The sequence below is a fragment of the Notamacropus eugenii genome, chromosome 1 (assembly GCF_028372415.1).
Source record: "Notamacropus eugenii isolate mMacEug1 chromosome 1, mMacEug1.pri_v2, whole genome shotgun sequence".
Classification (NCBI taxonomy): domain Eukaryota; kingdom Metazoa; phylum Chordata; class Mammalia; order Diprotodontia; family Macropodidae; genus Notamacropus; species Notamacropus eugenii.
Window position 1 is genome coordinate 570,966,448 of NC_092872.1, and position 20,672 is coordinate 570,987,119.

Here is a 20,672-nt window from a genome sequence, read left to right on the forward strand (position 1 = left end):
GTGAGTTATTTAAATTTCCCAGTCTTCAATTTCCTTACCTGTAAAATGAGGGAGACATCTGAGCCCTTGCAGTTCTAAATTTATGATCCTATGAAAACCCACATTTAAGGAAAATGAGTTTATAGGCCGGGCTACTGTTCAGAATTTGCTTGTTATAATGATAACATCATACATTTAATAAATCCAGGTGCCTTACTTCTTCCCTTTCAAATTCTTTAAATAACTCTTGAGTTCAGGAAATAAACAGGGAGACAGCAAAACAGGTCAGGGGAATTTATATATTATATATTAAATTTAAATGGTTTAAAATCTATAGCAGAATATAGTCCTTCAAAAGAGAGTACTCCTATGTAGTTAAGTTCTATGCACAGAATAATAACAATAATGATTGATTTTCTTTTATTTTTCCTTGCGTCATTTAAGAAACTTTTAAATTGTGTTTTTGTCCTTCTCTAGACATTTTAGAAAGAAGTCCTATAAGTTTATTACAATGTGAAGCTGTCAATATTTTTACAACTTAATAGTAAACTACAGAAAAGAATATGACATTTTTGTCCATAAAAATCTTTATAAACTTTTAAATAAGACATCTTTTTTTTATTTAATCACAATCATTTTCTTATATAACCCTTTCCCATTGAACTTTCCTTATATGATCCTCACCCATTGAACCTTCCTTTATAATAGAAAAATATGGTTAAGTAAAACTAACTGATACAATGACTGTGGCTCCCTGAGCATAAAATCTTAAGTATATCTTTCCTGAAATCTCTGAAATACAAGCCTGTATATTATCACATTTGATCCTAACAATATATTAATGAAGTTGATACCATAGGTATTGTTTGCCTATATTTTACAGTTGAGGAAGGGGAATTACAGAAAGTTTAACTGACTAGAGAATAAAAACACTGGTCCTGGAGTTAGGTCTTCAGGAAAATCTGAATTCAAATCTGCTCTGAGACTTACCCTGCCAGGTAATTGGGAACAAAGGTGGGGGGTGGGGAGAGAGAAAGAAGGAACAGGGGAGGGAAATCATTTGGTGACACATCAATTTAATGAATACTGATTCCTTATTAAGTTCCTACTGTGGGCTGGCTGCTATAAACAACAGTAAATCATAAGCCCATAAGATAAAGACTACCTGGAATATTTCATTCTCTAGACCTGGTTCTCCCCAGGGTTTTTGGAACAGTGAGGTGGGGTTCTCATTTCACCCAAATTGTTAGCTCCCCAGGAGCTTGAAAATTCCTCGAATTTTCCTCCCTGGAGCCATACATGTATATTCATGGTACATTTGATTTTTGATTGTGGTCAGAAATAAGCACTGAACAATTTCAAACACTGCAGTTAATAAAAGCAATAAAATTATCTTTCTTTACTGTTCTCCTGCTGTCCCAGATACCAAAGGTGCTTCCATCCCCTATGACAACCAACTTGGGTATCCCAGGCAATTTTTAAGCTCTGGCATCTAAAATCTCCTTCAGAAGATTATCAGAATACAAGGAGGGAGATGAGTAGCTCTGGAAGAGAGCAGAATATGGAGGCTTCTATGGTAGGAGGAAGTACTAAAAGTCCAAACCTCAATGGGAGATAGTTTGGGGGCACAGATAGGATTTAGATTGACCTTTAAGGATCTCTTATTCTATTGGGGAAACTTGTATGTATATGTATACCTACATCTATATCTCTTTATGTTTGTGTTTATATGAACACATATAAATACATGTTCATGTGCATATGTATGTATATAACTCATGTATACTTGTGCACATATGTATGTGTGTATATACACACACACACATGCATTCACCTAAATTCTATTTCCCACAAGTGACATTCAAGCTCCCACCTTTATGCCTTTGTGCAGGCTACCCCTATAATTGGAACATATTTCCTTCTTATCTACATCTGTTGAAATTTTCCATCAAGTTTCTATCAAGGTTTAGCTCAGGTACCCTCTCTTATGAGTCCTATTCTGATCTTTCCAATTGCTGGTATCCTTCCTGTAAAAATTGCTTATATTTATTTGTACCTGTTTCTGTTACTTTTTTGTGTGCATGTTGTTTCCCAGCTGCCACCTCAATTCCCAAAATATCTCAAAAGCAAGAACTGTTTCATTTTGGTCTTTGTATACCTAGTACCTAGCATGATGTTAGGAAGACAGTAGATGCTTAATAAATGTTTACTGAATGAAAGTGTTGATGAAATGTTTCATTCCAAAGTATTCGTTAAGAATTAGAATATTTGACTTAGATGATTTTGTTACTTATGAAAACTTCTGTCTCTGGAAGCTTTGAGTCAAAGGATTAAAAAGTATGTAATTCTACAGACTGTTTTCAGGTCATCTTTTTCCCTATTCTGAATCTCCCTTTTGTTCCCTGGAGCTTCCATCCATATTCTTTGAACCTGGATCCAGGTGGCTTACCTGTACTGCTGCAAGTGATTTAAAAAAAAAAAAAAAGCCTTTCTCTTAGGCTAAGATATTCAGTTTGCCAGAAAGAGAGAGAGAGAGAAAGAGAAGAAACCTTTGAAATACATGTAGTACTCTTTCACACTCAATGAAAACAACTTGAAAACGAAATTTTTCATTCCAGGTACTTTAACACTGATAAGAGCTGAGCTTGTTTTTATTTTTTCTCCAAATGTTGCTCGAGTAGGCAAGAAGGGCCATGTCAACTCACAGACTTCCATTACCTAAAAATATCTACTTTTCACATTTCTGTTAATTTGTAAGATTAAAGGCCACTACTGGGGAACCCAAACTCTCAGAGTCCTAGAGGGGATGACTATAAAGAAATAGTCTCAGGCAGGAAGGTATCTAAGGGAAATAAAAAAAGATAATCTTCATGTTCTCCTAAGGAGGGCAGCCATAATAAAAAAAAAGTGAGATCTAGTAGAAAAAAGGAACAGAAACTTAGTAAGTAACCCTAATGTATCCAGACATGCACAGTATCAAAAGTTGGCTTCATGGGACAAAGATGATGACAGTTTAATGAAAATTTACCATCAAAATGGCATAAATAGAACTTTACTACTAAAAATACTCCGATTCTAGCTCATAAGAAAACGTCATGTTTTGATGTGACATGAAGTAACAGTATTGATTTATCATATTTTTGCAGTTATGCTATGTTAAAATTTAATCTGTTCCCAAACTAATCTGACACAGGCCGCACTGAATTAAAAAGAGGTTCTTTCAAACCAGAAGAAATCTCAATAAGATAATTTAATTTATCTCTTTGTGTCCAGGAAGTTGTGACCAAGGAAACTACTTGAAATAATAAACAACTTTAGCAAAGGTGCAGAATATAAAATAAGCCCACATAATTCATTGGCATTTCTATATATTACTAACAAAGCCCAACAAACGATAAGAAGTATAAAGAGAAATTCCATTTACAGTTACGATAGACATTATAAAATATTTGGGAGCCTACTTGCCAAGACAAATCCAGAAACTATATGAAGACAAGTATAAAACAGAAAGTTGGGGAAATGGACCTTTATGTTTGTTCTTTATTTCTTTGATATTTTTTTTTAGTGACTTAGACAAAGACATAGATCATATACTAGTCAAATATGGGTGGTGGGGAGGATGGTATGCAATGTGGTCAATGAAAGAATTGATATCTTAAAAAATATACAGCAGGCTATAAGAAATAATGTGGCCATATGCAAGACAACTAGTGAGTGAAGTTGGATCATGATTATTGAAAAACAAGCTCAACATATGCCAACAAAACAAAACTAAAAGCCCAGGGCTTCTTGACTCTAAGTACAATACACCTTCCACCTATCCACCATACCATGCTTCTTATCCTCATACCTCTAAAACAAGATACTTTTTCAATATTTATTTGCTTATGTAAATTAACAGCTTAATATACAAGCTACCTTCACAATTAAGTTTTATTTTATATGAATGTTTTTTATTATAAATCATTTTTACTATATATTGCTAGATCTAATTTATCATATCATTATCAGATATCCTTAGTTGGGTGATCCAGGCAGGTCTCTTTAATTACTCCTGGTAAGAGAGGACAGGGAAGGACAGGACCAATGATAATTCAGTTGGCACCTTTCTGGTCTACCCATGGCATCACTATATGCAAATATAAATGACTTGTCAATATATATTTTGGATGCTTCAAATATTGCTCAATAACATGAATTTGTAATAAAATGATAACTAAATACTGCAAAGTGTTTTTGTTAAATGAAAAGCAATGCCTGCATGACTTTATTATTTCAAGATTCTCTTACAAACATAACATTTACTAAATTAACTCCCTCTGGTTTCACCAAGCAATAATGATGGTTAAAGAAAGAAAGAAATAATGATAACTTATATTTATAGCGCATTATCAAATTTAAAAACACAAATTTAGAAAGAGACATACATGTACATACGTATATATACATATATGTATCTATATATAGCCATACATAGACACATGTATATGCATATATAAAGTATCTCTATATATGTCTATATCTGTGTCTATTTCTACTTATGTGTGTGTGCATGTGTGTATGTGTTGTTTTTTTTTGTTTTAAAAAGGACTAATGATATCATGGTGTGATGTCTTGACTTGTGAGTGAATAGAATTTAAGTGAAGCAGAGTTGCACAGTTGTCAGCCTCACTCTCCCTTCCAGAGTCATGGAAGCCCAGTGGCAAGAAAAGGACAGGATGACTGGTGATGGTCCAGGATGCAGAGGATGACCTTGGTGTTTTTGATGTCTGATCAAACTCTAAGCACTCTACAGTATTGGCTTAAGCCACCTTCATGGCTGTTGGAACAAAATGTTATCTGCTCATTCTAGTGTGGGAAATCTTCACATACTTGGGGTAGACACCCCTAAAAATCACCCATGGTTTTGAGGCCTGTAAGTTACCCTGAACATGGTTTAGCACATCTGCCAAGATGGTTTATGTCAGGGTGTAGATGCTCCATATACTACAGCTTCTTGAAGTCAAGGTAAGAGTTGGATGAAGGTGGACTCAAAAAGCAGATGAGGAGTCCTGAAAAAGGCTCACCAAACCTCCAAACCAGAGTTGATATTCCTCTCTGAACACCCCATATACGCCATGTGGGTATGTATATATTATACATATGCATGCATGCATACATATACATATATACATGCATGCACACTTGTGCATATCTCCAAAAGTCTTAAGGCTGTTTTATACTTTAATAGCTTAAAACTGTACTAAGATTTTTTTGTATATACTGGAAAGATACACACACATTATCTCATGAGATCCTCATAAGAGTCTTACAAGGTAAAGCATTAACTTATCAGATATATTTTACAAATGAGGAAACTTTGAGTTTTAATAGCTTGTCAATTATCATAGTACTTCTGAGTATCTGAAGCAAAAGTCAAACCCAAGTTGACCTGACTCCAAGTCTTGCATTTGATTACTGCATCATTCTGCCTCCCACATGATAGCAAATTAATTTATAATCTGGGTAGAGTTTTGCTGAAAAAGACTTGGGACCACATATTGGCTCCAGCTAACTTACAACTTGTACTAACATGACAAAATAATCAAATGTCAACCCTACGCGACTTTAAGCAACTTAGGAGGCATTTCGCTACTGATTTTTAAAGTATTCATTATATAAGAATAGCAGCACAGCTGCAAATCATAATGATACCCTACAATAGAAAAAAATATTAATTAGAATGAAATGTTACTTTATGATGAATTTGCTTAGATTTTATATATCTTAAAGTAATATTTCTTCATTTTTTCACCAATATTACTGAAAAGTGGAAGTAAGATCAATATTAAAGAGCCATGCAAGCTTTCCATGGAAGCAACTATGTTAATGCAATAATAAAGTTTTAGTAAAAGTGAAAAATGGACAATGGCAGTGGGAATTCATTTAAAGGTAGAGATGTCTTATGCCATTTTAAATATAGGAAGAATAGGTTAAAAAATACATATCACATTTTCACTTTTTTTCCCATATTTAAAATGTCATACAAATAGTTCCCATTTTAAATGTATATACCCATATGTAGAACTGATGACTTTTTGAAGTTATCTGGAAAAAAACATGAGGTTAAAATAATGGTAAATACTAATTCCCTAGGAAACATTCAACAAAGAAAAAAAAACTTAAACATTCACCAGAAACAGAACAATAAAATGAAAGAAATGTTTTGTAATTATAATTATCAAGGTTAGCTCAGGAGATGAGATGAGAAAATGTTCCTCGTTCCTTCCTTTTTTTTTTTTTTTTGAGAGGTGTGGGAAATAGTTTTGTGTGGGTGAACTATAAGTGAGGATTCCTGAATGTTTTGTCAGATACAATGACATACTTTGCAATAAAGAATAAAGAAACCTAGATGTGGGAGAAATTGTTCAGCAAAACCAGACAACACAACACATACCATTCTTCTACCACAACTTATTTGTCTGTTACCTAATCAACAGACACTCACTGTGTTTTCATCTCTCTCTGCCCCTGTTTCTCTCTACAAAACATCCCCAGTATCCTTTCTGGTCATAACTTCCTTGGAATGTATGTCTAACAATAGCATCTCTGGGGTGAAGACAGATTATTTTAGATTATTTTTTAGACATAAATCTAAATTGCCCAGTAGACTTCTTGGGCCAATTTAAGTTACATTAAAATTGTGTAAATGTTCCTGCCTGCAAAACGTCTCTGAAACTGACCATTCTCATCTTTATTGCTTTTACTAATTTGCTGTACATGAAGTAAAATCTGAGAGTTGTTTTGATTTTCATTTCTCTTTTTATTTTTAGTGTTGGGTGACTATTCCATATAGTTGTTAGCAGTACATAATACTTCTTTTGAATACTGTTCATATCCTTTCACTTTTGGTACACTTTTAAAAGCAATTTTGTAAATTTACTTTTTTAAGTCAAACATTTTCTTCCTATTTTCCCCTAACTTTCACTTCTGTAAGAAGATTTTAATCTTGTAAAATCCTTTCCACACTACTCAGTTTTCAATAATTGAATTGAACTGATAAACGTCTGCCATCTGGATCTAAAATGATATGTACAAATCCAAAATGAAAACTTCTATGTTCACAGTATCCTTTACTCTTCTAGAGAAGCATAGCAACTTTCACCACATCGGTATTGTCTAGTAGTCCTTTTATACTCGGAAACATTATAGATGAGGAAGAGCAATTAGTTTTCATTTGACCAGTGAGTAGATTGGAATAACAGTTGTTCATTAGAATAAAATTTTGGAAGCATTACAACCAAGAGGCTGCCTAGTCCTTAATTATCTTTTTTAAGTACACATTAAAGACACTGCTGACTCACTAGTAAAAGTGGAATTCACAACTTTAATGGTTCAAAATTATATCCTGAAGTCAATATCAGAAACCATTCACTTACGTCAATTGTATATGTGTGTGTGTATTGATATTAAATTGCACTGGTAATGAATACTCACAAAATACTATTATCAAGTCCACAAATGCTAAAATGCATCTAATAATTTACTTAGATGAAAACCAAACCAGACCATTTCCCAGGTGCTGGAGATAATGATAAAGCACCTTTCCCATTACCATCCAGTCATTTCAGATGACAACAGAAAGAACATGAGATGGTGATGTATGTACAGGTGCTTTTCACATAAAGCAGATTTAATCTCTTTAGGTGACATTCTTATAGACAGATCAATCTAAATGAAAGTAATTCAATCAACTGGCCCCAGTGTTTTGCTACAGAACAATTTCCTCAATAATTTCTGTGTTTATTGGATATTTTGAGATTTGCCGAGTATGCAAGAGGCTTTGGTAATGCTACAGAATTTTAAAAAAAGTATATACAGAAAGACACATAAAATAGTGTGCATATATGTGTGTACATATACATATATGTATGTACATGTATACAAACATGTACGCATAAAATATTTATCTGTCAAAACAAAAAAAACCAACAAATCGATGATGTTTTATTTTGGTACCTGAAATAAGTAATTTCAATGCAGAGAATATTTGAACAGAATAAAATAAAAACTATGCAAATATTAGTGAATGACTATTATGTATTAAAATATCCTAACCTTGTCTCCTGGATTGTTTTTGTATATGTGAAGTACTGTATACACACATGTATTTATATAAATGTATGTACCTATCTATATATATATGCATACATCTCCATCTATATATACATGCAAATATATGTATGTATGTTTGTATATGTGTACAGGTGTATAACAATATTCTTTTGTTAACTGTACTGCTTTGAGTCACAATATGAAGAAATACAGTCACAGAGACTCACATAGTGGATATAAATAGACTGTAACACATTATAAACAAGTAACTAAACGGGAGTGTGGAGTGAGGTGGGGCCGTGTCTAAGAACCTCACCAAAGAAATAGAAAAGGGAAATGGGTTGGTTAATCTGAAAGATCAAAGGGTAACCAATGGACATCTCACCATTGCTATCCTTTAAATATCAAGAAAAACAGAGGAATTCCTACAGCTTTTTGGTGAACCACTTCTCATGAACTTATGGGAGGACAAGGACAAGAAGTATACCAGAAAGGCAGCAACAAATGAACTGCAACATGCATCCTTGGAGGGGTTACCTACACTGATGAAATCCTCGATCCATTTTTGTATATAATGTACAAGATTATAGGAAATACAAAGGCATGTAAAACTTAATCCCTATTTACTAGGAGTGAATAACCTATGTCAGGAGACAAGGTAAATTTGTGATCAGTTAACTAGTAAATCAAGATTGAAATATCTATTAAGGGCAACTCATGCAATTCCTTATTTGCAAACTCATTCTCTGTGATTTTTGTGTCTAAATTCTAAGTAAAATGTTTCTGGGATAAAATATATGATAAACAGTCAATAATCTGATTATAGGCATTTTATATTAATAAAATATATTTCCATAATCACTTCCCATGATGTGGTCTATATATAAGGTGTGTTTAGTCTTGAAAAGGTAAGATTTAGTGGTACATCATTCTATACCAAAGGCTATTTAGAAAGTGACTTCCTAAGAGTCATTCATAAAATATGCATGGAATTACCTTATTAGTCCTTGACTACAATTCTACTCTAGTGCCTCATCATGCCTTGGAGGTAACATGGAGTTGTCAAATATGCTGGCACATTCTTCCAAGCTGGAAAGGTTTTCAGTAGCCCTCATGCCAATGTGACTGTTGTATGTGGGCAAGCCTAGCTTAGTGTTCAAAGTCTAAATACTGGAGGACAAGTCACTAGTTTGGCCACGGCAACCTATGAAAATCATCTGTTAATCACCAAAGCAAAATTTTGACAATCTTTATATTCTCATACTATGACAAGATGGCTAAGAACACTACTCAATTTTCTTTTTCTTTCCTTTTTTCCCCTATTGTCCTCTATGTTAAATCTTTTAGAATTTCTCAGTCTCTTTGTAAATGTAGGATGAATATCCAAATACAGAAAGACTTAATTATATGGGGTATGATTTGGGCAAAAACCTTTCCTTCAGAATGCATTTTTCTCTTTCTCTATTTCCCCCAAAGAGTCACTGCTATTGTAAGAAATTCCCGCATTAGAATATTAACACTCTCCTGGCATTGTAGATCACCTCTGGGCATGCTGTGGACAAAAGAGATAATATGGGAGATAAACTCAGTGGCAATGGATCAGGCACTGAGGAAGACATTGAAAAGGAAGGCAGAACAGGACAGAATTAGCCTTTGCTTAGTACAAAATTTTACCTAAGAGTTGTCCTATATACTGTTTTTGTTCAGCTTCTCTGCTGGTAACTATTGAAGAAACACATGCATCTAAGTCCAGGACAAAGTTATGGTTTCTGTCCTCAAAAAGATGAGAGTTTGGTAGGAGAGAACAGCATAGGAGTAATTATATGGAATATTGTATAAATGAAACCATGAAAGTGGTACAATCAAAGTTGTTCTAAAGAAGACAAGTTTACCTCAGAGGTTATCACTGAGATTTAGAGGAATGAAACCAGGACTGGGCCATGGCCCTGGGGAGGTATTCTTTGTTGGGAAGAAATAGTATAATCATATGGAGGTGTGAGTAGGTAGGTGGTAGCATTGTATTTTCAGAAGGCATACACATGTTAAACAATCTATGGACTGAACTGAAGGAGGGAAGCATGACAGAGAATATTTTGGAAATGTTCAATGGAGAGAAAAATAGAATCGATTTTATAACCACAATAAACCAGAAGCAACTTGTACAAAAAGAGTAAACAGCTAAGGAGTTTAAGAAATAGATCAGAAGGTGAGATTTCTTTTGTGCATGGATTGGACTAGATAGCTGCTGTGGTCACCTCCAATTCTGGAATTCTTTTAATTTGGTAGAAGTATGTGTTGTTTCTGATTTGTATATATATATATTTAGGAAAATCTCGTTATAGTTCTCAAGAGAAGATACAAAGGGATGTGAAACTGTCTCTGCCTTCAAGGAGCTTACATTTTAAAAGATAAGATGAGATGCACATATATAGGAACATACAAAATGTGTGTAAAACAGATACCAAGTAACACAGCAGGGGCACTAGCAGCTGTAGGAGAGAATTGAGAAAGTCATAAAAAGGTGGTACTTGAATTGAGTCTTAAAGGAAATCTGGGATTTTAAGAGGCAGAAGTAAGGAGGGGTAGCTATTGCAAAGTCATGTACAGAAGATGGACTATTTCAGTTGAAGAGTAACTAGAAGTACAATGTGTGTTGAGTGTAATATGTGTAATAATACAATATGTGTCATAATGCTAGAAAGGTAGGATGGGACTGGATTGTAAAGGACTTTAAGCAAGAGAAGTTTATGCTTCAGAGTCAATAAACATTTGTTTAGCAACTACTATGTGGAAGGCATCATGCTAAGCTGAGGTGGAAAATAATCTGAGGAGATGTGTTTCTGAGTTGCTTTCATCTTTCACAATGATGAGTTTCTGAGCATGATGAAGTAAAGGTAAGCAACTGGATAGGAAATAATAGGAAGTATAGCCTGAGTGCCCTCCCAAAATGGTAGAGGATCAACGAAGAGCCCCCCACATTTCTACTCCCACTGTCTCCATGCAGAAAGAGAGAGAGGGACCCCAAGGGCAGGGAGTGTTAGGAGCGGGGTGTTTTCAAGTTGATTTCATCTTGCAGAATGGTGGATTTCAAGATATGATGAATTCCAGAAAAGTAGCTGAGTGGAAAATTATATGGAGAATTCCCTAAGTTCCCTCCTTAAATGATGGAGGATCAGGGAGGAATTCCCAGATGTTCAGATGGATATATATGATCCAAGAAATAACAGGAAACTACTGGATCTTATTGAGTGAGAGAATGACATGGTCAAACCTATACTTTAGGGAGAATAATTTGAGGTAGAAGAGATCTGAGGCAGGGAGACCACTCAGGAAGTTATTTAGCGTAAGAAGTGATAAGGGTCTGAACTAGGCTGATGGGTGTGAGTGAAGGGAAGGACATGTCTGAGAGAACAAGATTTGATAACTGATTAGGAAGAGTGAGGTGAGGATGACAGATTAAAAGTCTGAGTGACTAGAAAAATGGTTGTGTCCTTGAGGAAAATGAGTAAGTTTGCAAGACATTGTTGAAAAGATTTAAAGGGCCATGAACATATTTCTTATCTTGTGAAAGTATCAGTTAGCCAGATCTGTTTCCAAACTGTGGGAGATGCATTCCTTTCTTTCAGTTCTTTTGCATTCAATGTCAAGGTGTCTGGATGCAGAGAATCCTCAAAGATTGGGTTTCATGATACTGATAGGGTACAGGCTCTGGAGACCCCCTCAAACTGTCCTTGAATTTTCTTCATCAAGTCTCTGACATTCTCTTGAGGCTATAATCTTCTCAACTGGCCTTTCATTGTCAATGCCCAATCTCCCAATTCTCTGTTACCCCAAACCTAGCCCAGGTCTTTATTGTCTGTTACCTCAGGCTACTTCCCACACTTGATCCTATCTAGAGTCAATTCTTTTGGGCCAGGTGTTGGCCCTCAAGTCACCCCAGCCTACTACCCATCAAGATCCTCCCTAGACCCCTCTTCTTGTCACCCCAGACTATTTGGCCACTCCGAGATTCCTCACACAGTCTTTCTGTATGTAAGATCCATCTTGTTTCCATTAAGGTGCTCAGATTTAATCTGGTCTTATTGCATTAGTAATATAAATGTTCAGATTCCTTATGACTTTGGCCAATATAGTGGATCTTTAATAAACCTTTTCTTTTCCTTTGGTTGAAAAAAAGGCTTGGGTCGAATTCATTCAGGCAGGACCTGTGTGTGTCAATTTCAGGGTCCTAGCACCTCTAAACCTCAACCATACATTAATTTTATGGGTTTTAATTTTGTTCTGAATTGTCTTATTTTGATCATGTGAAAAACAAATTATGAGAAAGAATATAAAATGGCAATTTACCCAAAGAGCTTAAGAGTCATTAAGACAATATTAATGCCAAATGAAAACCTAAGAAAATATAGTTACTAAGGTTTTCTAGGTGGTTTAATTAAAGGTATAGTTGTTATTACAATTAAAGCTGGATAATTTTCTTTTTTGCAAGAAGGAATACAACAACATGATAATTGTAATTTATTTTATCATATTGCATTACAAATTATAACGAGCTTAGAGAAACAAAAGCTAATGATCTGTGTTGTATTTATGTAAGACCAAAGTGCAATATGTAAGAGAAAAGGTTATGGAATTATGGTAATTGGAGCATAGAATTAATACTTTTCATTTGTTTTGAAAAATAATTCATCAATTCAGTGTAACAGCCTGTATTTCCCTCTGGATGTTACTTTACATGAATTGAAGCATTATAATTTCATTAATAGTTGAAATGTAAAATAGTTTTTCTCTCATTCCAAAGGAGAAAAACATGCAGAATTTTTTTGGACTGTTTAATTTAACATTTGAAATCTATGAGGTTTGTACTAGAAGAATGCATTTCAGTGACTCCAGCCAACAAATTCACCTAAGAAATAGAGGGGATGAAGTGGGGCCATGTAGCTTTCTTTCACTCAGAGGCCTAGAAGCTACATAACTGTACAAATGAACATATCAATCAAACAATCAAGAACTTATTAACACCTTTTGCTTGCTACCCACTGTCCACATATTAGGGAAAGAAAGCCAAAAAGCAGACAAAATAAAACCAAACCAAACAAACCTCAAAACCCAACATGGTTATCTCAACCCTTCAAGGATCTTATATTTTATCTGGAAGAGGAAAATGAAGCAAATCAAAAGAAAACAAAAGTCCATACACATGTAAGTAAATATAAAACCTGAACAGAGCAAATAAAAGTAATTTTGGTGAGGGCACAACAAGCAGTTGAAAGCAAGAAATTTCTTTCAGAGGTTATTGCACTTGACCTGAGCTTTGAAGGGATCCTGAGTTTCTAAGGCATGGAGGAGAATGAAGGGGAGAGAACTTTGTGAGGGAAGGGATGAGAATAATTTGTGCAAAGGTATGACCAAATGGAAGTTAATCCTGTGTACCAAGGACAAGTAAACCAGTGTGACTGGAATATAGTATAGGAGAAAGACATTAATTTAGCGTAATGAGTCCAGAAAAGAAATCTGAAGCCATCTTATCAGGGATTTTAGATACCAAAAGGAGGAGTTATTTATTGGATCTCATGGGCAATAGGGAGAAACTGGAATTCATTGAGCTGGAGAATGAAATGGTTCCACCTGTGTTTAGTAATACCAATTCAGCTTCCATATGGAAATAGGAGTGGTGAAAGACTCAAAGAGACCAACTAAAAGATTTGCAATTTTCCAGGACAAAGCTGGTGACAGTATAGATACTGAGTAATAAGAAGGAAGGGACTGATTGAAGTGGTTGGTGTCTGGATTCCTGTTCATCATTGCTATCTTGATTATGCATCTCTCAGTACAAATCTCATGCTACTAAGATGATATCAAAGGAAAGTGACTTTTATATATATTTTAGTGAAGTCTTAAAAAATGAACCTAGGTTGTCAGACAATCTCTATAAGGAAAGAAAAGTCCACATGTGAGGACAGGATTTTAAAGAAGTACTAAATTGAGTTCTACCACATCTTAGGCAGTCTGACATGATGGCAGGAACATTAGAACATGAGCCAGGAGAACTCACTTCTAGTTTCTGCTGTTATTAACAAATGGAGTAATCTTAGGGAATATCTTTAAACTCTTAATATTTCTTCATCTGCAAAATGGGGAGACTAGATTGTCTTTAAAATCATTATAATTCTCAAATTACACGATTGTATTACTACAAGCTCAGACTTGGAAAGGATGACAAAGATTTTATACAAGAACAAAGAAGGGTCCTCTGTTCAACACATATGACAAGTGGTCATACAGTATTTCTTTAAAGACCTCCAGAAAGAGAGAAGCCATTACCTCCTGATGGAGGTAAGCCCATGTCTCTTTTGGATAGATCTAATTATTAGGAAGTCTTTTCTTACATCAGGCCTCAATGATATTGCCTCTGACACAATAATCCTATTTCTCATAAGTCTTTTCTCCAGTTATGTCTAAGTCTTTGACGTGATCTTCATGGAGATTATTTCTGATCTTCTTACTCTCTTCTGGATGAGCTCCAGCTTGTCAATAACTTTGTGAAAATGTAAATGGCCCTAGAACTGTGCACAGTACACTTGAGATGGCATTTCTATGATGGGGTTATAACTTCTTTCATTCTGGTTATTATTAATTCAGCCTAGCATCCATTATTTTTCCACTGACACATCACAATTATTCTTGTATGTTAAGTTTGTACTTCTCTAGAGTACATTCCTCGGTGATTTGTTGTTGTTATTGTTTTTAACATGGATTATATTACAAAGGATACAAAGATATTTTACGCTATTAAATGATTATGAATTGAGGCAGACCCAAGATGGCAGAGTAAAGTCAGGGAATCTCCTGAGTTCTCCCCAAACCCCTCCAAATACCTTTAAATAATGATTCTAAACAAATTCTACAGTAGCAGAACCCACAAAAATACAGAATAAATTTAGATGGCAGAAAAGGCCTGTTGTACAATGGTAAAAGAGAACACAGTCCAGTGCAGGCCATGCAAGTGCAGACCAGGCCCCAGCAAACCCAGAGCAAGCTTCATGGTAACTGAATCAGTGGCAGCAATGGTGGTTTCCAGACCTCTCAGTCAAAAAACATCAAAGACAACTTGTAAGATTAATAGGAAAGGTTTGTCATTCCTGGGTGAGAGAAAGAACTTATGGTTTCTGAATACAGATTGAAGCATACTTTTTACTTTTTTTATTGGGGGTTTTTTGGTCTATTTTTTTCTTTCACAACATAACTATCATGGAAATGTTTTGCATGACTACACATGTATAATTTATATTGAATTGCTTTCCTCCTCAATGGGGGATGGACTTGGAGAGTTAGGAACAGAGAGAATTTGGAACTCAAAATTTTAAAAAACAATAATAAAAATTGTTTTTATGTGTAACTGGGGAAAAATAAAATACTAAATACTTTTTAAAATCACAATAAACTGAGGGCAGATAAATTATTTGAGAGGTTTTAGTCATATTATCATTTGATAATAATTGGCATATGTAATAATGAAGTTGTTTCTCTTAATTAAACAAGTGGACTGGAAGATTAGAAAATGTGACCTGTGTTCCCTTAGGAAGACATGTGCTTAACAACTGTTTGTAGCTCTGTATCCCAGGAAACTATTCAAAGTGTTGCATTTGAGTCATGATCAGGGGATGTTGGGAGATTTAGCTCAGGCTTGGGGTCTGGAGTTGAAACAATAACTTGAAACTCCTTCTCCCTGGGTATGTGAGCAACAATCTGAGCCCTTCCTATTTTGCTTTGGAGTGGGACCTTCAGCCACTATGCTAAATGATTTATAAATATTTTAATTGATCCTTCTTAGAACTCTTTATTTTTTAGAAATTCATTAACAAACATTCAGCCAAAATTTATTAAGAACATACTGGGCACAGAGAACTGTGTGAATAGCTCTAAATTTAGATAACTCTGTCCTCATAGAGAATGTCTTCTCATAACATACAGTCTGCTCATGCCTGATGTAGAGTTCTATACTGACCCTGGGACGATCCTCAGTTTCAATCCCCTCAATGTTATGGTGTTCCATGACTCAGTCATGTAACATCACTGATTGATTAACATTAAAAGGACTAGCATTCTTTTCACTGTGAAGCTTGGGATCATTAAAAGAATACTATAATTTCTACTAGGCAATTCAGCCTTCTCTTTTTGGCTGTTCAGTTTATGGTCCATTTACAGTGTCTCTCCCTCAAATACATTTGCATGTATAACATATTTATAAACCCAATGTATTTGTATGTGCATAAGAATATGTCTGCATATACATACATATATGTTTATACATGTATACACAGGTATGTGTGTATATATGCATATATAAATCATACATATTTGCAACTTCTTCTTTGTTCTCCTTCTTTACCAATTTGTTCTCCTTCTTTACCAAAACTTCCAGTTCCTCAGCCTCTCAGCTCTTTCCCAAGCTATCCCCTCTTCATTGATTACATTCTCTTTCCTTCCTCATCTTGACTCCTTGGTTGTCTAATTCAATGTTACACCTCCCCTCTCGAGTCCCTTGTTCCTTTGTCATATCCTTAATCTTGCTATTCCAAATTCTAATCTTGGATTATTCCCACCATCTTCTCTCTTTGTTCTTTCTTATGTTTTGTTGAACAAAGTTGGAGAAAATCACAAAATTCCATTTACTTAGTTCACTTAAAGATTTTACTGTTACATAATCTCAGTTGGGCTCTCATTAAAATAGGGCAGTAATTTTACACTTTCCTAGTGAATTCACCACAGCAACTTTTTCAAACTTCATCATCCCTCCTCAAACTTCTACAACTTTATCTCCTTTTCCCCCTCAACTGAGAATCTTGCCTTATATTTCACTGAAAAAATTGAAGTCATTCATAGAGATCCCCCTCATCCCTCAGTTCCTCATCTTATATTACCCAGATGTCTTTTGCCATTATCTCCTCCTTCACCTCTATTTCATCTGAAGACCTTGGCTTTCTTCTTTCCAAGGCAATCCACTCTACATAGACATGTCCCCATTCTACCCTGCCTTCTCTGGCAGATTACCCCTTGTATTAATCCCTCTTTCTTATTATTCTTTAATCTCTCTTTCTCTGCCTAATGGCTATTCTCCTGACATCTACAAATGTACCCATATCTCACTCATCATTAAAAAAAACACACTGGATCCATTCATCCCTATAAACTGTCATCCTATTTATCTTCCTTTTGTGATTAAATTCCTTGAGAATGCTGTCTACTGTCAATGTCTCCACTTCCTTTCTTCATCATCCAACAGATATTAATCCCTCTTAAATCACCAATGATCTCTTAACTGTCAGATCTAATGGCCTTTTTTAAAATACTGATCCTTCTTGACCTCTCTACAGCTTTTGATACTGTTGATTGAGTTTTTCTTTTTTTTTGGCACTACTCTCTCTAGGCGTGTGTGTGTGTGTGTGTGTGTGTATGTGTGTGTGTGTGTCTGTATGTGAGACCCTGCTCTCTTTTGTTTTTTTCCTTCCTACATGACTACTACCTCTCAGTCTTCTTTGTTAGATCTTTGTCCAAATGATGGTCAGAAGCTATGCTGAACCCAAGACTCTGTCATGGGTCCTTTTCTCTTTTTCTTCTGTGTTATTTCATTTGGTGATCTCATCAGCTCCTCTGATTTCAATTATTATCTCTATGCCAATGACTTTCAAATCTATTTGTTCAGTCATAAACTGTCTCCTTTCCTGTAGTCTCACACCTCTGACTGTATCAGGCATTTTGCACTGGGAAACCCAAAGATATTAAACTTAACATATCTTAAAATGATCTCATTATTTTTCTGAAATCCCTTTCCTCTTCCTAAATATCCTACTATTACTTATTCTCCTAATCATTCAGGCTTGCAACCTAGATGTCTTCCTTAAGTCCTCACTCTCTCACACCTCTCACCCCCCACCCATATGTATTTTGTTGCAAAGGCCTGTGGATTCAATCTTCATAACATCTTTCATATATATATATATTCCCTTTTCTTCTCTGACATTGCCATAACTCTGGTGGAGGCCTTTAGTCCTTCACCTCTAGAGTACTTCAGTAGCCTATTGGTTGAACTCCCTGCCTTAAACTTCTATCCACTCCTGTCATTCCTACAAATTCATGTTCCTGAAACACAGGTCTGACCATATAACCAAATTCCTTGGTAAAAGACAAAAACATTCAGTGACTTCCCATTATCTCCAGGATCAAATGGAAAATTATTTGTTTAACTTTAAGCTCTTCACAATCTTCTTCTCACTGACCTCACTAATCTTATGCCTCACTCCCTTCCAGGCACTCTTCAATTAAGTGACATTGATCTTTTTTCTGTTCCTTACATAAGATGCTTCATCTTCTTCATCCTCTTACCCCAAGCACTTTCACTGGCTATCTCCCCAGACTAGAACACTCTCATTTCCTTGGCTTCCTTCAAGTCTTAACTAAAGGTTTACCTTCTAAAAGAAGCTTTTACCAGTCTTCCTTAATCTTAGCAACTTCTCTCTGAGACAACCCCCCCCCCCCCCAAATTTATGCTGTACCTATCTTGTTTGTACAGGGTCATTTTCATTTTGCTCCTCCAATTCTGAACTCCTGGAAAGGAAGGATTGTTTGTTTGTTTGTTTTGTCTGAGGCAAGAGAAGCAGCCTATGCAGGTCAAGTAACCATTTTTTGAGCCTCCATGGGTATTATTGTGTCTCTCTTCATGCAATCTAAATGTTTCATGTTTTCCTATGGCTGGGCAGAGTGGCTGTAAGAGGTTCATTGCTTTGCCAAATAGGCCTAGAGTATAAATAACTATGTGTTAGATTTGCTATCTTGTCTTTATCTTTTGCTGCTATTTTGAAACATATGAAAGCAAATTGTCTCAATTTGTCTTTTTCCCTAGGTTGAAAATTTGTAACTACAATTGGAACTCTATAGAGCCTGGTAAATCAGTTCTGCAGACAGAAAACTCTCTTTGGGGAAATGTTCGGCTATTTAATAAAAGACCAAGGTTTAGGAATAGACTTCAGCTAGAAATGTATAACAGTGATGATGATTGAGTTCTTGGACCCAAGTGTTTTTAGCTTTGGATATTGTAATCACCCAGGAGTTTTTCAACTCATCACAAATGCTGTCTCCTGATAAAATGTAGAAAGAGTTAGAGTTTTTCTTCTGAATTTCTTGCAGAATTAGTTGTCACTGGAATTTACTTCAGACTTCTGGTGCAGATAGATGGATGATAGACAGACAGACAGACAGATAGACAGATAGGCAGGTAGGTAGATAGATAGATGATAGATAGATAGATAGATAGATAGATAGATAGATAGATAGATAGATAGATAGCTTTGGAAAGCAAGAACAGGATATCCCCCCAGAACTAAGGGTAATAGTTATCCTGAAATAGTACCACACAAGTGTAATAGCAGTGAAGGCTGAGATATAGGAAGGTCTTAAGTGACCTGCAAATGTCCTAAAGAATGGATTTTATCCCAGAAGTTAATTCTTGAAGAAGAGACTGTCCAGAATTAATAGCTATGTCAAAATTGTCAGGTGATGGCAATAACAATTAACTGTCATGTCATCAGTGAGAGGAGGACAGATGATCAAAGATGATTTTCAATCTTTTTTTTCTTTTAAAACAGAATAAACTAAAAGAATGAATGCATCGAAGAACATTTTCTCCTGCTTAAAAAGAAACAGGATGTCTATGTCAATATGGATACATACATACACACATACATATATCATCAGTTTGATGCAAATATTGTAGGCCATGAATGTTGAATTTATGGCTGTGTTTTTTAATCTGTTTTACATTTTAAGAATTCATGAATATGTTTAGAAAATAGATAAAAGGAGAGTTAATATTAGTGTAGGGTTGTTTTTAAAATTTAACAGTGTGATGAAGGGATATATGTATTTTGGTTTTAAAATACTTCGGTTCATAGGGAAACAAAATCTAGATCATAATAATTAGCCAACTATGTAATTTGTATAACCCAGACAGCTACTACTCTACAGAAGAGAATGAACAACCACAAAAGCGCACTATTTGGGAGACTCATAGGCTGAGTTACCTTATTGGATGTATACCTTGTCCTTTCAGTTCTCCTTAAGCCCCTCTAATTGCTTACCCTTTGCTTACTTTGCTTACCTTTATTTTGACTTAGGCCCATTAACTTGGCATCCCTGAAGGCTTAGTCCTGAGTCTATGATGTTCTTCCTTTACACTCACCCACTCAGGCAGTTCTTTTACTCATATAACTTTAATTGGCATCTAAATTAAGGTAATCCCCAAACAAGTCTCTCAGATGCTTACCCTCTCCATGTCCCCATTTTCCTTTGACTCCCCTGTTTATTTTGGACTCCAGACTCTAAATTAATGTTCCTTCAATATGCTAATCAAAATAAATAAAGGAAAAGAGAAACTGAAAGGAAAAACCAAACCAAACCAAAGAATGAGTGAAAGTTACAAGCAGAAGGAGGATTGAGCTGTGGCCATGGAGGAAAGGAGGGTCATTGGACCTTAGAGGAGAAGGTTTAGGGAAAAACCACTCATCATACATGACTCTTTAAGCACTTAAATGAAGTGAGAA

General features: G+C 35.3%; 1 protein-coding gene across 1 annotated transcript in view; it reads right to left on the minus strand.

Annotated features, from left to right (window-relative positions):
* Positions 1 to 20,672, minus strand: part of CSMD1 (CUB and Sushi multiple domains 1) — a 2,598,423-nt gene that overhangs the window by 1,102,899 nt on the left and 1,474,852 nt on the right. The gene's annotated exons all lie outside the window — the stretch shown is intronic.